Below are 17,721 nucleotides of genomic sequence, written 5' to 3'. Positions count from 1 at the left end.
CAATAAACTGTGGAAAACTCTGTAAGACATGAGAATACCAGAACACCTGATTGCCTCTCAAGAAACCTATATGCAGGTCAGGAAGCAACAGTTAGAACTGGACATGGGATAACAGACTGCTTCCAAATAGGAAAAGGAGTACATCAAGGCTGTATATTGTCACCCTGCTTATTTAACTTCTAAGGAGAGTACATCATGAGAAACTCTGGGCTGGAGGAAGCACAGACTGGAATCAAGACTGCCGGGAGAAATATCAATAACCTCAGATGTGCAGACGACACTACCCTTATGGCAGAAAGTGCTGCTGCTGCTGCTGCTAAGTCGCTTTAGTCATGTCTGACTCTGTGCGACCCTACAGACGGCAGCCCACCAGGCTCCCCCGTCCCTGAGATTCTCCAGGCAAGAACACTGGAGGGGGTTGCCATTTCCTTCTCCAGTGCATGAAAGTGAAAAGTGAAAGTGAAGTCGCTCAGTCGTGTCCAACTCTTACCAACCCCATGGACTGCAGCCCACCAGGCTCCTCCATCCATGGGATTTTCCAGGCAAGAGTACTGGAGTGGGTTGCCATTGCCTTCTCCAGGCAGAAAGGGAAGAGGAACTAAAAAACCTCTTGATGAAAGTGAAAGAGGATAGTGAAAAAAATTGGCTTAAAGCTCAACATTCAGAAAAAGAAGATCATGGCATCTGGTCCCATCACTTCTTGGCAAATAGATGGGGAAACAGTGGAAACAGTGTCAGACTTTATTTTGGGGGGCTCCAAAATCACTGCAGATGGTGATTGCAGCCATGAAATTAAAAGACACTTACTCCATGGAAGAAAAGTTATGACCATCCTAGATAGTATATTCAAAAGCAGAGACATTACTTTGCTGACTAAGGTCCGTCTAGTCAAGGCTATGGGTTTTCCAGTGGTCATGTATGGATGTGAGAATTGGATGTGAAGAAAGCTGAATACTGAAGAATTGATGCTTTTGAACTGTGGTGTTGGAGAAGACTCTTGAGAGTCCGTTGGACTGCAAGGAGATCCAACCAGTCCATCCTAAAGGAGATAAGCCCTGGATGTTCATTGGAAGGTCTGATGCTGAAGCTGAAACTCCAGTACTTTGGCCACCTCATATGAGGAGTTGACTCACTGGAAAAGACCCTGATGCTGGGAGGGATTGGGGAGGAGGAGAAGGGGACAACAGAGGATGAGATGGCTGGATGGCATCACCGACTAGATGGACATGAGTTTGGGTAAACTCTGGGAGTTGGTGATGGACAGGGGGGCCTGGCATGCTGCGATTCCTGGGGTCACAGAGTCGGACACGATGAGCAACTGAACTGAACCGAACTGTCATTTCCACCTCCAAGTGCAAACAGAAGTCTAGTGTAAATATCTAGCCTAGACCTCACCTGCCTCGTTCCTCAGGAAATGTAAACAGAAGGCTAGTTGTAGCTGTAGTTCTTTCTCATGTTCATCTACCCTCGTGTGTCTTCTTTAAATACTCCAGACAGAGAACCTAGGAGGATAGAGGACAAGAGCAATAAAGTTTAAATGCTCTACAATATGATGAGGTCTTCCCTGGTGGCTCAAACGTAAAGAATCTGCCTGCAATGCAAGAGTTCCCAGTTCGATCTCTGGGTCAGGAAGATCTCTTGGGGAGGGAATGGCAGCCCACCCCAGTATTCTCACCTGGGTAATCCCATGCACAGAGGAGCCTCGCAGGATATAGTCCATGGGGTCACAAAAGAGCCAGACACAACTGAGTGACTAAATAACAACATATATATATACACACACACACATATATGTATATATGCATACATCTGTAGTCATACATGCATACAGTGAAATATTACTTAGCCATGAAAAATGAAACAATGATACTTGCAGCAGTATGGACCTAGAGATTATCATAGTTAGTGAAGAAAGTCAGAAAGAGAAAGACAAATACCATACAATATCACTTATATGTGGAATCTAAAATACAACCCAAATGAACCTATCTATGAAACAGAAAGAGACTCACAGATGTAGAGACCACACATATGATAGCCAAGGGAGAGGGAGAAGGAAGAACTGGGAGTTTGGGATTAGCACATGCAAACTATTCTATATAGATAAACAACAAGGTCCTACTGTATAGCACAGGGAACTATAATCAATATCTTGTGATAAACAGTCATTGAAAAGAATATATCAATATATATGTACATCTGAGTCACTTTGCAGTACAGAAGAAATTATCTCAACACTGTAAATCAACTATACTTTAATAAAATGAAAAGAAAATAGTTCAAATTGAAGAAGCCGATAAGTGAGAATCTAAATTTAAAAAAATAAGACATCTAAAATAGGCATTAGGGATTTAGTAGCAAGGAGCACTCCCCTCTTTAACAACAGCAGGACATTTGGAATCCAACCCACATATATTATACTGAAAAAAATTCCACATTGGTTTTAAAAAAATCTGACTTTTTAAACAAGTGTAATATAAAAGGAGAAAACATACAGAGTTTAAAATAATGTAAGGACAGAGACTTAAGCTATGAGAATGGCATGTCTGATATCACCTTGTATAGAATTTTCTTGTTGTTTAGTCACGCAGTCATGTCTGCCTCTTTTGTGACCCCATGGACTGTAACATGCCAGGTTCCTCTGTCCATGGGGTTGCCCAGGCAAGAATACTGGAGAGGGTTGCCATTTCCTCCTTTAGGGAATCCTCCTGTCCCAGAAGTCAAACCCACGTCTCCTGCATTGGCAGGCAGATTCTTTACCACTGATGCACCAGGGAAGCCCAGTAGACAACCCCAACTGACAGGCACTCTCTTCCTGTTATGATTCATGAGAGAGCCACTCAGGTCCACCTCTGCTGCTTTCTCCCCACCCTCTCATCTTTCCAACATAATTTCCCATGTTTTTAATTCATCTCACGGTGACTGCGGTAACTGTCAGAGGTATGCTCACATTCCTGTTCTTTTTCCTTTTTCATTCAACAGTTACCCTGTTTCCAAGTGAGTGTCCTGATCATTATCCCTTCCCTAACTTCCCAGCCCTCTGACTTCTATCTCTCAAATACTAACACCTTTTCATTTTTGTGTACTTCCTAAAGTGTCTGAAATTATTACTCAATTCTATATCCATCGCTGAGTTTGGGTGCTTTGTATTTACATTATATGTGAATATTTTACATTGATGCTGAGTTCACTGTGGCCTGTGATTCACAGTTGATAACCTGCCCCTCCCCCACCCCTACCACCTGCCCCGGGCTTCAGCATGTTAGTCCTGCCATCTGTGCCTCCTCTTTCTGCCTCTTTTCTGTCTCAGATGGAAACACTTCTTCATCACACTCTGTCTTTCTCTTGCTTTCTGCCCCCTCCCCCAGGCACCCTGTTTTTGACATGAATTCATCACTGTGCCTTGGGCCAGTGGCTTTCCTGTCTTGGTTGCATTTGGAAACCAATCCAAATCCCTAAGCCAGGCTAGCCCTGACAGAATGGAAACTAAATCACAGGGGAGTCGAGAAAAAGTCATGTGACCTGGGAAGAGGATGGAAAAATTCCCAATCATGGTATCGTCAAAGATTCTTCCATTATGAGGGGAACATCTCGGGAACACACACACACACCACAAGTTTACTCCATTATCTTGTAAAAGGAAGGAGTCTAGAAATAAATGTAGTTTTTTGTGTTTGTTGATATTCTTACTCTTTGGACTTCCCTGGTGGCACTGTGGATGAGAATCCACCAGCCAATGCAGGGTACATAGATTCGATTCCTGGTCTGGGAAGATCCCACGTGCCATGGAGCAATGAAGCCTTTGCTCCACAGCTACTGAGCCTGTGCTCCACAATAAGAGAAGCCACCGTTAGAAGCATGCACACCAAAGCAAAGAGTAGCCCCCTCGCCACAACCAGAGAGAAAGCCCACGTGCAGCAACTAAAACCTAGTGTAGCCAACACTTTAACAGCTTTTAAAAAATCAAATGTTTTGTAAAATTTGCCAGTGAAACTATCTTTTCTGTGTTGAGAGGTTTCTTATCACTGATTTAACCTCCTTACTTATTATTCATATTGTTTATTTTACCCTGATTTTGTCTTGATGTGTTGGATGCTTCTAAAAATTTGGTCTGTTTCTTTTAGGTTATCCAATTTGTTGGCATATAGTTTTTCATAGTAGTTTCTTATAAGACTGTGTATATTTAAAGTACCATTTATAATATCTCCTCCTTTCTGATTTTATTTATTTGAGTGTTCTCTTTTTTAATTTTAAAAAAAAATTATTTATTTTAATTGAGGCTAATTACTTTACAGTATTGTAGTGGTTTTTCCCATACATTGACATGAGTCAGCCACGAGTGTATTGCTTTACAATGTTGTGATAGTTTCTGTGATATAATGAAGTGAATAGGCTTTGCTGTTGTTCAGTGGCTCAGTTGTGTCTGACTCTGTGCCACCCCATGAACTGTAGCCTGCCAGGCTCTTCTGTCCATGGGATTCTCCAGGCAAGAATACTGGAGTGGGTTGTTATTTCCTTCTCCAAGGAATCTTCCCAACCCAGGGAAAAAACCGGCATCTCCTGCATTGGCAGGTGGATCCTTTACTGAGCCACAAGGGAAGGAAGCCCAGTGAATAGCTATATGTATACATGTGTCCCCTCCCTGCTGGGCCTCCCTCCCACCCCGTCCCCCATCCCAACCCTCTAGGGCATCACAGAGCTGCAAGCTGAGGTGCCTGTGCTTTATGCAGGTTCCTATTAGCTATCTGTTTTGCACATGTAGTGTATACATGTCAATCCTAATCTCCCAGTTTGTTCAACTGTCTCCTTCCCCTACTGGGTCCGCATGTCAGTGAGCTATCACCTCACAGAAGTCAGAATGGTCAGCATTGGAAAATCTACAAACAATAAATGCTGGAAGGGATGCGGAGAGAAGGGAAATCTTTTGCACTGTTGGTGGGAAAGTAAACTGACACAGCCACTATGGAGACCAGGATGGACATTCCTTAACAGTCTAGGAATAGAATTACCATATGACCAAGCAGTCCCGCTGCTGGGCATAAACCCTGAGAAAACCAAAGTCAAATCAAACCAAATCAGAAAGATACATGTACATGAATGTTCTTTGCAGCCCTGTTTACAACAGGCAGGACATGGAAGCAACCTGGATGTCTACAGCCAGATGAATGGATAAAGAAGATGTGGTACATATATATAACGAAATGTCACTCAGCCATAAAAAGGAAAGAATTTCAGTCACTTGTAGTGAGGTAAATAAACCTAGAGTCTGTTATACAGAGTGAAGAAACTCAGAAAGAGAAAAGCAGATATTGTATATCATGCATATGTATGGCATCTAAAAAATAGGACAGATCAACCTATTTGTAGGGAAGGAATGGAGATGCAGATGTAAGAACAGACTTGTGGACACAGTTGAGGGAGGAGAGGGTAGGACGAACTGAGAGAGGAGCGCTGACATTTATACACGATTGTGTGTGAAACAGACAGCTCGTGGAAGCCACTGTAGAGCACGGGGAGCTCAGTCTGGAGCTCTGTGGTGACCTAGAGGGATGGGGACATACACATATAGTTATGACTGAGCCTCCTTCTGTAAGGCAGAAACCAGCACAACATTGTAAAGTGATTATTCTCCAACTAAAAAAGTGTAAAAATTAAAAAAATGAAGTATTATTAAATTTGGGGGGGGAGAAACAGATGACCTCCCAACTGCCTGGAGGCGGAGAGGACTAATCTTCATTCAGAATCAGAAACAAGAGACTGTGTTTTCAATTCTTTGGGACATAAAACGTCTCTGCATTACACTGCTCTGCAAGGCTAGGCTGATCCAGTGAACACGAGTTAAGGTCGGGGGGGTCTGTCCATTTTACTCTAAGGTCTGAGTTTTTCATTATGATTGAGGGCAAACATTCAAAGAGTCACGAAGCTATGACTAGCATCTTGGCCCCACGAACACCTCTTTGTCCTTGAACAAGTCATATACTTCTCTGGACCTATGTCTCCTTCTTGTTCAAATGCTGCTGATGAACCTTTAAGCCCTGCCATTAGGAACATGAAATAGTGCAGTTCCTACGGATAAAGTATGATGGTTCCTCCAAAAAACCAAAACTGAAATTACCATCATGATTGGGCAATCCCACTTCTGAGTGTACACCCAAAAGAACTGAAAGTGAGGTTACAGGAGATGTTTGCACACCCATGTTTGTAGCAGCATTGTTCACAATAGCTGAAAGATGAAAGCAGCCCAAATGGCCATCCACGAAAAATGGATGAACAGAAAGTGATGTGTGCCTACAGAGGAATATTATTCAGGAATAAAAAGACAGGAAATTCTGACCCATGCTACAACAGGGACAATACCCTTGTGGACAAGAGACTTGAGGACAATATGGTAAATGATAAAAAGCCAGTCTCCAAAAGACAAATACTCTATAGTTCACTTCTATGAAGTACCTGATATAGTCAAATTTACAGAGACAGAAATAGATGGGTGGTTTACTACGGCCTGGGTGAGAGGAAAAATAGGGAGTCATTGGTAAATGAAAATCCGGTTTCAGTTTTACAAGACGAAAAGAGTTCTGCAAATTGGTGTCACAGCTGTGTAAATTTACCAAATATTGCTGACCAGTTCATTCAAAAATAGTGAAGATGGCAAATTTATGTGTATTTTATGTGTAAAAAAAAATGATGCCGGTGATGAACAGGAGAGCCAGCCTCACAGAGTTGCTGAGTGGACAAAACTCCCAGGTAACTTAACATGAAGCACCAGCGAGTCGTCCTCAGCAGAATGCTCAGCTCCAGGATGAGGCATCAGCAGACATGGAGGGCAGAAAGGGACAGGAGACTGAAGGCAGTGGTACCCAAATCACAAACTCTATGTGAGGGTCATCTGAGTGTTGAGTGAGCACCAGTCTAAAACCGGTCGAAGAGCCTTTGGACATAGATCCAATCTCTCCCAGCCCCTCCTCTTCTCACACAAACACAACAGCTCCCAGCTCCTCCTACTTTCATCTGGAAAAAGGGTCTCTCCACCCTCAGGCTGGAGCCGGGCTGACCCCTGCACTCTGGGATTGCAGAGGTCTCTTTGGGAGGATGTGAACTCAGCACCCAGTCTCCTACAGGAGAGGTTGACCCGAGACTTACTGGATCCTTGGAGCAGAGTCCAGAGCACTGGGTCAGTCAGGGAGGCTGAGGGTAAGTCGTGCACGGCAGGAGCTGATCTTTGTCCAAAAACCAAAGAGGGAAGTCCCTGAGCAGAGAAGACAACTGTTAATCCCTGGGTAGTTGGGGTGGGGAGGAGGCTGGGAGGACCGGAAGCTTATGCAAAGTTCCTGTCAGCCCTTAACACTTCTGTGGTTACTGTCAGGGGATTTTTAAAGATGTTTTTTAACTGTGGCAACGTACAAATGACATCTCCCTCATAGCCCAGTCGGTAAAGAATCTGCCTGCATGTAGGAGACCAGGTTCAATTCCTGGGTTAGGAAGATCCTCTGCTGAAGGGATAGGCTACCTACTCCAGTATTCTCACTTGGAGAATCCCATACACAGAGGAGCCTGGCAAGCTAAAGTGCATGGGATCGCAAGAGTCAGACATGGCTTAGTGAATAAACCACCACCAATATACAAATAACAGGAAACTGACCATTTTAACCCTCTTTAAGTAATCAGTTCAGTCATGTCGTAACCAAAAGCAGAGTCCTGCTGCCGGCTCCTCAAAAGCCATTAAGAATACTGGAGGGTGGAATACAGGTTGGTGGAAGGAAAGTCTGCTTTATTTTGGATGCCAGCAATGGGTGGGAGGGGGGTTATACTACTGCCAAAGGTCAACTCGCCTGCCCACCCCAACAAGCAGACAGTAACAGCTTCAGTGGGTTTTCTTGGTAGCTCAACTGGTAAAGATTCCACCCGCAGTGCAGGAGATACCACTTCAACTTCTGGGTCAGGTAGATCACCTGGAGAAGGAATAGGCTACCCACTCCAGTATCCTTGGATTTCCCTGGTGGCTCAAACAGTGAAGAATCTGCCTGGAGTGCAGAAGCCCTGGGTTCAAACCCTAGGTTGGGAGATTTCCTGGAGGAGGGCATGGCAATGCCCTCCAGTATTCTTGCCTGGAGAATCCCATGGGCAGAGGAGCCTGGTGGGCTACAGTCAATAGGTTCGAAAAGAGTCAGACATGACTGAGCACAGCACAAGAGCTTTTATAGACTCAGAGAGGGCGATACATTCAGAAACAGCACAGTTCACTCTGACAGTTATCCTGAAATTGGTCATCAGTGAGCTGACCAGCATTGTCTGGATTGTTTTAGGTACAGTTAATCTTCAGTAACAAGGTCAGCTTGTCCCCATTTCCTTGAGGCCAGTTCTCAGAATTGGGGCAGCTGTTGTCAAGGCTACACTCTGGTCATCAGTTAGTTAACTTCTTCCAGCTGATGGAAATGTCTGTATCTGCATGCTCTCAGAATATCGTCTGTAGCTCTTGAGAAGGAACTAAAGGTCCTTGGCTATGCTAGGTCACCATATTATTATTATTATTTGTTCTCCTTTGACTGTTTTCCTTTGTTTCTGCATGCTCTCACTTCTTGGATTAAATTTATTCTTTGGCTAAGCTTTTACCACACACAGAAGGAGGGGAGAGGACATGGGGGTCAACAACCTGTCCCATTCCCATGTTAAGTACATTCACATTTTGTGCGACCAAATCTCAGGACTTTTTTTTCCTCTGGCAAAACAGAAACTCAGTACACATTCAACAACAATTCCCCCTTTCTCCTTCCCCATTTCCTGGCAACAGCATTCTACTTTCTCCCTGTGAATCTGACCACTCTGACCACTTCATTTCAGTGGAACCATCCAATATTTGTCCTCTCTGGTCAGCCTTATTTTACTCTGTATAATGTCCACTAGGTGTATCCATGTTGTAGCATGTATTCTATTCTATTCTCTTTAAATGCTGAATATACTGTGTTATTGGTACCTACCACATTGGCTTAACCATGCTTTGGTCAATAGGCACTTGGGTTGCTTTCATGTCTTAGTTACTGCGAAAAATGGTGCTGTGAACATGAGTGTACACATGTCTCTTCCAAAGTGTGATTTCAACTCTTCTGGGTTTATCCTCAGAGGTAGAATTTCTTTCTAAGATATTTTATATTCTGTGATGGAGAAAATGTTCACATACTGAGATATGGGGAAGTCAGTTTGGCTTATCTGTGGTTCAGCCTGAACTTTGTGTAAACAAAGACAGCCTGTCAGACCCTCAAAGCACATCTACTTTAACCTTGAGGTATAGAAAACTGTTTTGAAATATTAAAAGCAGAAAGAGAAAAACAACAAATAACACACAAGGGGATTCCCATAAGGATAACAGCTGATCTTTCAATAGAAACTCTTCAGGCCAGAAGGGAATGGCAGGACATACTTAAACTGATGAAAGAGAAAAACATACAACCCAGATGACATACATACCCAGCAAGAATCTCATTCAAATATGAAGGAGAAATCAAAAGCTTTACAGACAAGCAAAAGCTGAGAAATTCAGCACCACCAAACCAGCTCTTCAACAAATGCTAAAGGATCTTCTCTAGACAGGAAACACAAAAAGGGTGTATAAACTCAAACCTAAAACAACAAAGTAAATGGCAACAGGATCATACTTATCAATAATTACCTTAAATGTAAATGGGTTGAATGCCCCAACCAAAAGACAAACACTGGCTGAATGGATAAAAAAAACAAGACCCCTATATATGCTGTCTAAAGAGACCCACCTCAAAACAAGGGACGCATACAGACTGAAAGTGAATGGCTGGAAAAAGATATTTCACACAAATGGAGACCAGAAAAAAAGCAGGAGTAGCAATACTCATATCAGATAAAATAGACTTTAAAACAAAGGCTGTGAAAAGAGACAAAGAAGGACACTACATAATGATCAAAGGGTCAATTCAAGAAGAAGATGTAACAATTAAAAATGTACATGCACCTAACATAGGAGCACCGCAATATGTAAGGCAAATGCTAACAAGTATGAAAGGGAAAATTAACAGTAACACAATAATAGTGGGAGACTTTAATACCCCACTCACACCTATGGATAGATCAATTGAACAGAAAATTAGCAAGGAAACACAAACTTTAAATGATACAATGGACCAATTAGACCTAATTTATATCTATAGGACATTTCACCACAAAACAATGAATTTCACCCTTTTCTCAAGTGCACACGGAAACTTCTCAAGGATAGATCACATCCTGAGCCATAAATCTAGCCTTGGTAAATTCAAAAAAAATGAAATCATTCCAACCATTTTTTCTGATCACAATGCAGTAGGACTACAGAAAAAAAAAAAAAAAAAACTGTTAAAAATACAAACATATGGAGGCTAAATAACACGCTTCTGAAGAACCAACAAATCATAGAAGAAATCAAAAAAGACACCAAAATACGCATAGAAATGAATGATAATGAAAACACAACAACCCAAAACCTATGGGACTCAGTGCTAAGGAGAACGTTCATAACAATACAAGCTTACTTCAAGAAACAAGAGAAAACCCAAATAAATAACTTAGTTCTAAGGCAATGGCACCCTACTCCAGTACTCTTGCCTGGAAAATCGCATGGACAGAGGAGCCTGGTAGGCTGCAGTCCATGAGGTCGCTAAGAGTTGGACACGACTGAAGTAACCTAGCAGCAGCACACCTAAAGTAACTAGAAAAGGAAGGAACGAAGACCCCAAGGTTAGTAGAAGGAAAGAAATCATAAAAATTAGGGCAGAAAGAAATGAAAAAGAAACAAAGGAGATCATAGACAAAATCAACAAAGCTAAAAGCTGGTTCTTTGAGAAGATAAATAAAATAGACAAACTATTAACCAGACTCATCAAGAAACAAAGGGAGAAGAATCAAATCAACACAATTAGAAATGAAAATGGAGAAATCACAGAAGACAACACAGAAATACAAAGGATCATAAGAGACTACTGTCAGCAACTATATGCCAATAAAATGGACAGCTTGGAAGAAATGGAAAAATTCTTAGAAAAATATAACCCTCCAAAACTGAACCAGGAAGAAATAGAAAGTCTTAACAGACCCATCACAAGCACAGAAATCAAAACTGTAATCAGAAATCTTCCAGCACACAAAAGCCCAGGACCAGACGGCTTCACAGCTGAATTCTACCAAAAATTTAAAGAAGAGCTAACACCTATCCTACTCAAACTCTTCCAGAAAATTACAGGAAGGTAAACTTCCAAAGTCATTCTATGAGGCCACCATCACCCTAATATCAAAATGAGACAAAGATGCCACAAAGAAAGAAAACTACAGGCCAATATCGCTGAAGAACATAGATGCAAAAATCCTTAACAAAATTCAGCAAACAGAATCCAACAACATATTGAAAAGATCATACATCATGACCAAGTGGGCTTTATCCCAAGGATGCAAGGATTCTTTAATATCCACAAATCAATCAATGTGATACACCATGTTAATAAATTAGAAGATAAAAACCATATGATTATCTCAATAGATGTAGAGAAAGCCCTTGATAAATTTCAACATCCATTTCTGATAAAAATCCTCCAGAAAGCAGGAGTAGAAGGAACATACCTCAACATAATAAAAGCCTATATTGCAAACCCACAGCAAATATTATCCTTAATGGGGAAAAATTGAAAGCATTTCAATTCCTAAAGTCAGGAACAAGACAAGTGCCCACTCTCACCACTACTATTCAACATAGTTTTGAAAGTTTTAGCCACAGCAATCAGAGAAGAAAAAGATGTAAAAGGAATCCAGATTGGAAAAGAAGAAGTAAAACTCTCACTGTTTGCAGATGACATGATCCTCTACATAGAAAACCCTAAAGACTCCACCAGAAAATTACTAGAGCTAATAAATGACTATAGTAAAGTTGCAGGATATAAAATTAACACACAGAAATCCCTTGCATTTCTATATACTAACAATGAGAAAACAGAAAGAGAAATTAAGGAAACAATCCATTCACCATTGCAATGAAAAGAATAAAATACTTAGGAATCAATTCAGTTCAGTTCAGTTTAATTCAATCAGTCGTGTCTGACTATTTGCGACCCCATGAATCACAGCACGCCAGGCCTCCCTGTCCATCACCAACTCCTGGAGTTCACTCAGACTCACATCCATCAAGCCAGTGATGCCATCCAGCCATCTCATCCTCTGTCGTCCCCTTCTCCTCCTGCCCCCAATCCCTCCCAGCATCAGAGGGATTCCAATGACTTTGCCAATGAGTCAACTCTTCGCATGAGGTGGCCAAAGTACTGGAGTTTCAGCTTTAGCATCATTCCCTCCAAACAAATCCCACGGCTGCCCTCCTTCAGAATGGACTGGTTGGATCTCCTTGCATAAGTCTACCTAAAGAAAGAAAAGACCTATACATAGAAACTATAAAGCACTAATGAAAGAAATCAAAGATGACACAAATAGATGGAGAAATAGACCATGTTCATGGATTGAAAGAATCAATATAGTGAAAATGAGTATACTACCCAAAGCAATCTACACATTCAATGTAATCCCTATCAAGCTACCAATGGTGTTTTTCAGAGACCTAGAACAAATGATTTCACAATTTGTATGGAAATACAAGAAACCTCAAATAGCCAAAACAATCTTAAGAAAGAATAATGGAACTGGAGGAATCAACTCGCCTGACTTCAGACTATACTACAAAGCTGCAGTCATCAAGACTGTATGATACTGGCACAAAGACAGAAATATAGATCAATGGAACAAAATGGAAGGCCCAGAAATAAATCCATGCACCTATGGACACTATATCTTTAACAAAGGAGGCAAGAATATACAATGGAGAAAAGACGATCTCTTTAACAAGTGGTCCTGGGAAAACTGATCAACCACCTGTAAAAGACTGAAACTAGAACACTTTCTAACACCATACACAAAAATCAACTCAAAATGGATTAAAAATCGAAATGTAAGACCAGAAACTATAAAACTCCTAGAGGAAAACATAGGCAAAACACTCTCTGACATAAACACAGCAGGATCCTCTATGACTCACTTCCCAAAGTAATGGAAATAAAATCAAAAATAAACAAATGGACCTAACTAAACTGAAAAGCTTTTGCACAACGAAGGAAACCTTAAGCAAGGTGAAAAGACAGTCTTCAGAATGGGAGAAAAGAATAGCAAACAAAGCAACTGACAAAGAATTAATCTTAAAAATGTACAAGCAGCTCCTGCAGCTCAATTCCAGAAAAATAAGTGACCCAATCAAAAAGTGGGCCAAAGAACTAAACAGACATTTCTCCAAAGAAGACATGCTGATGGCTAACAAACACAAGAAAAGATGCTCAAGATGACTCATTATCAGAGAAATTCAAATCAAAACCACAATGAGGTACCATCTCACGCTGGTCAGAATGTCTGCTATCCAAAAGTCTACAAACAGTAAATGCTGGAGAGGGTGTGGAGAAAAGGGAACCTTCTTACACTGTTTGTGGGAATGCAAACTAGTACAGCCACTATGGAGAACAGTGTGGAGATTCCTTAAAACACTGGAAATAAAACTGCAATACGAACCAGCAATCCCACTGCTGGGCATACACACTGAGGAAAGCAGAATTGAGAGACACGTGTACCCCAATGTTCATCACAGCACTGTTTACAATAGCTAGGACTGGAAGCACCCTAGATGTCCATCAGCAGATGAATGGATAAGAAAGCTGTGGTACATATACACAATGGAATATTACTCAGCCATTAAAAAAATGCATTTGAATCAGTTCTAATGAGGTGGATGAAACTGGAGCCTACTATACAGAGTGAAGTAAGTCAGAAAGGAAAACACCAATACAGTATACTAACACATATATATGGAATTTAGGAAGATGGTACGATGACCCTATATGAGAAACAGCAAATGAGACACAGATGTAAAGAACAGTCATTTGGACTCTGTGGGAGAAAGTGAGGGTGGGATGATTTGAGAGGATAGCATTGAAATGTGTATCTTATCATATGTGAAGCAGATTGCTGGTCCAGGTTTGATGAAAGAGACAGGGTGCTCAGGGCTGGTGCACTGGGATGACTGTGGGGGACGGGATGGGGAGGGAGGTAGGAAGGGAGTTCTGAATGGGGAACACATTTGCGACTGTGGCTAATTCATGTCAATGTTTGGCAAAAACCACTACAATATTGTAAAGCAATTAGCATCCAATTAAAATAATTACACTAATTTTAAAAGAAAGAAAATCTGTTTTGAAGATAAGGATGAGCAACTGTCTTCTCACAGATCCATGCCCTGGAAGGTAAAGTTCCCTTCCTAGACACCAGAGTCCTGTCGTCTCACTGTCTGTGTACTAGTTTGTCTCTTGAAACCTTGAAGGAGTGCACCCTGTCATGCGTGATGCTTGCTCTTTGGTCAGACAAGGTATAAGACTGTATTGAAAAAGGTGCTTCAGGAAAGCAGTTCCTCAGAGTTATCTGAGCATCTGTCTCTAGAGTATAATCCTCAACTTGGCTCAAACAAAATGCTTCCCTATTCCCATTATAGACTGTTTATTGATTATTTCTTTGGCTGCTTGAATTTGCGATCACCAAGGACCCTGCAAAGTAGGCGGTGTGAAACTGGGGGCCCCACTCAGACCCTGCTCCCTCCCAGTCCTCTTACACTTCTCAACTCCCCACAGTCCGCACATGACCTGAGACACTCCAGTGTGGGTGCACCCCAAGCCCAGCTGGACCCCAACCAGAAGGAGGGGAATTTAACATCTGATATTAATTCAAGCAGCACAGCATTGAATAATCATCATACTTGCATCCAGCCTTGCACAAAGGGGTGGAAGAGGGTAAATGGGAAGTTGTCCTTGTCTTCTTCTTCAAGGAGTCCTGTTTGCTGAGCACACAAGCAAGGAGAGAAACGGGATGTAAGAGGTAAGGAGCTCCAGTCTTCAGAAAGGAAAACCAGGGAGCGGGAAGTGGAGTGGTGAAGGGAGTTGGGTGGGGTACTGGTGAAGGTTTGACTAGATTCTGAAATCTGTCAAGTAACCCCTAAGATAAGACCCTGGACACAGACCATCAAAACAGGACTTAAATGTAGTAGTTGACTCTTATATTAACTTCTTTTTTTTTTTAATTGAAGTATAGTTGACTCATAATACTGTAAAAATTTTTTTTCAAAAATCCAGTTACACAGGGTGCAATAAAGTGGTTTAAGGTGTTCTCATGAGTTTAGACACTGTCCAAATGTCACAGCAATTAGCCTCTAGGGGGCACAATGCCTCTGAGGAGAAATTGCAATTCTGCTCACCAGTTGTGAAATACTACAATTCAGTTGCTCATTTTGTCTGACTCTTTACAACCCCATGGTTTGCAGCATGCTAGGCTTCCCTGTCCATCACCAATCCCCGGAACTTGCTCAAACTTATTTTCATCAAGTCAGTGATGCCATCCAACCATCTCATCCTCTGTCGTCCCCTTCTCCTCCTACCTTCCATCTTTCCCAGCATCAGGGTCTTTTCCAATGGGTCAGTTCTTTGCATCAGGTAGCCACAGTATTGTAGCTTTAGCATCAGTCCTTCCAGTGAATATTTAGTACTTATTTCCTTTAGGATGGACTGGTATGATCTCCTTGCAGTTCAAGGGACTATCAAGGGTTTCTCCAACACAACAGTTCAAAATGGTGAAAACAGTGAAATATTTAGGTCATTTCATATCTAAGGAACATTGTTGATTGATTCTGAAACAGTTAAGGGAACCCTGACTTTCTCAGTTCCTGATAATCCAGGGGATTTTTACATCAAACTAGACATTGAGAGAATTAAGTGCCTAGATGTTCCTGCATTGCCCACCTTCTCTATGCATTGCTAACTTCTACCCAACCAGACCTGACTGAATGAATGTCAGAAGGAGAAAAGTCTGGCAATGCTTTAACATCTGCATTCACCCAGGCTCCAGCATTAGACCATCCTACCTATAAATTTCCATGTTTCATCATTGTGCATGAAGATAGAGGATTCATCCTGGGCATATAAACTCGAAGGCCTGTTGATTGCATTGAGCCATTCACTACTCTCGCCCAGCAGTTAGTTTTGTAACCGATCGCTGGTTTGGCCACTTGCTTCTTGACCAACGATAACTCAAGGAACAACAGACTGGTTCCAAATAGGAAAAGGAGTATGTCAAGGCTATATATTGTCACCCTGCTTATTTAACTTCTATGCAGAGTACATCATGAGAAACGCTGGACTGGAAGAAACACAAGCTGGAATCCAGATTGCCGGGAGAAATATCAATAACCTCAGATATGCAGATGACACCACCCTTATGGCAGAAAGTGAAGAGGAACTAAAAAACCTCTTGATGAAATTGAAAGTGGAGAGTGAAAAAGTTGGCTTAAAGCTCAACATTCAGAAAACGAAGTTCATGGCATCTGGTCCCATCTCTTCATGGGAAATAGATGGGGAAACAGTGGAAACAGTGTCAGACTTTATTTTGGGGGGCTCCAAAATCACTGCAGATGGTGATTGCAGCCATGAAATTAAAAGACGTTTACTCCTTGGAAGGAAAGTTATGAGCAACTTAGATAGCATATTAAAAAGCAGAGACATTAATTACTTTGCCAACAAAGGTCCATCTAGTCAAGGCTATGGTTTTCCCAGTTGTCATGTATGGATGTGAGAGTTGGACTGTGAAGAAAGCTGAGTGCCAAAGAATTGATGCTTTTGAACTGTGGTGTTGGAGATGACTCTTGAGAGTCCCTTGGACTGCAAGGAGATCCAACCAGTCTATTCTGAAGGAAATCAGGCCTGGGTGTTCTTTGGAAGGAATGATGCTAAAGCTGAAACTCCAGTACTTTGGCCACCTCATGCGAAGAGTTGACTCATTGGAAAAGACTCTGATGCTGGGAGGGATTGGGGGCAGGAGGAGAAGGGGACGACAGAGGATGAGATGGCTGGATGGCATCACCGACTCGATGGACTTGAGTTTGAGTGAACTCTGGGAGTTGGTGATGGACAGGGAGGCATGGCATGCTGCGATTCATGGGGTTGCAAAGAGTCTGACACGACTGAGCGACTGAACTGAACTGAACTTCCTTTGGCATGTGGGTTACCCAACCAGGGATGGAACCTGTCTCCTCATCACCCTCTTCCCTTCCCATCCCCACCCACAGTCTCCAGAGAAGTCCCTGGCTGATGAAATTTTCAGTTGAAATGTGAAATCCTTGTGTCTGCTATGAGCCTGTAGTTGATCTGAAGACATGATTAATTCTGATTCAGATTTTCTTCAGGACTACTTTATGGGCAGTGTTGTGTATTGCCTCTTATAGCACATTGCGTATAATGTGAGATCTGGTTATCCCACGTCAATAAGGAAGAATGATAATCAGGTGCTGTCAACCTGTTCTATCAAAGTTTTAAAATTAAAGGTTCAGTCTCCATTAATTGCATCCTAAGCCTGTAATTTCACTAGCTCTTGAAAGGTAGTGATTCTCCAAATTCTATTCATCCTCCTCCATTTATTCTTAGATTCATCTAATAACTTATATTTGGTTTCTTGACATCCATCCTCCCTTCACTCTACTTCAGTTGTTCATTCCCACAAACAATCCTCTATTTCATTCTTACCAGCTTCTTGATCGTCCATAATCTCAATTTTGAGCATTCTGTTCTGTGGCATCATCTTTTTTGTCTTGTCTCTCCAAGATAA

This window comes from Budorcas taxicolor, chromosome 18 (assembly GCF_023091745.1).
Source record: "Budorcas taxicolor isolate Tak-1 chromosome 18, Takin1.1, whole genome shotgun sequence".
In the NCBI taxonomy this organism is placed as follows: domain Eukaryota; kingdom Metazoa; phylum Chordata; class Mammalia; order Artiodactyla; family Bovidae; genus Budorcas; species Budorcas taxicolor.
The sequence above is the reverse complement of the archived record's forward strand: the minus strand, read 5'-3'. Positions refer to the sequence as shown.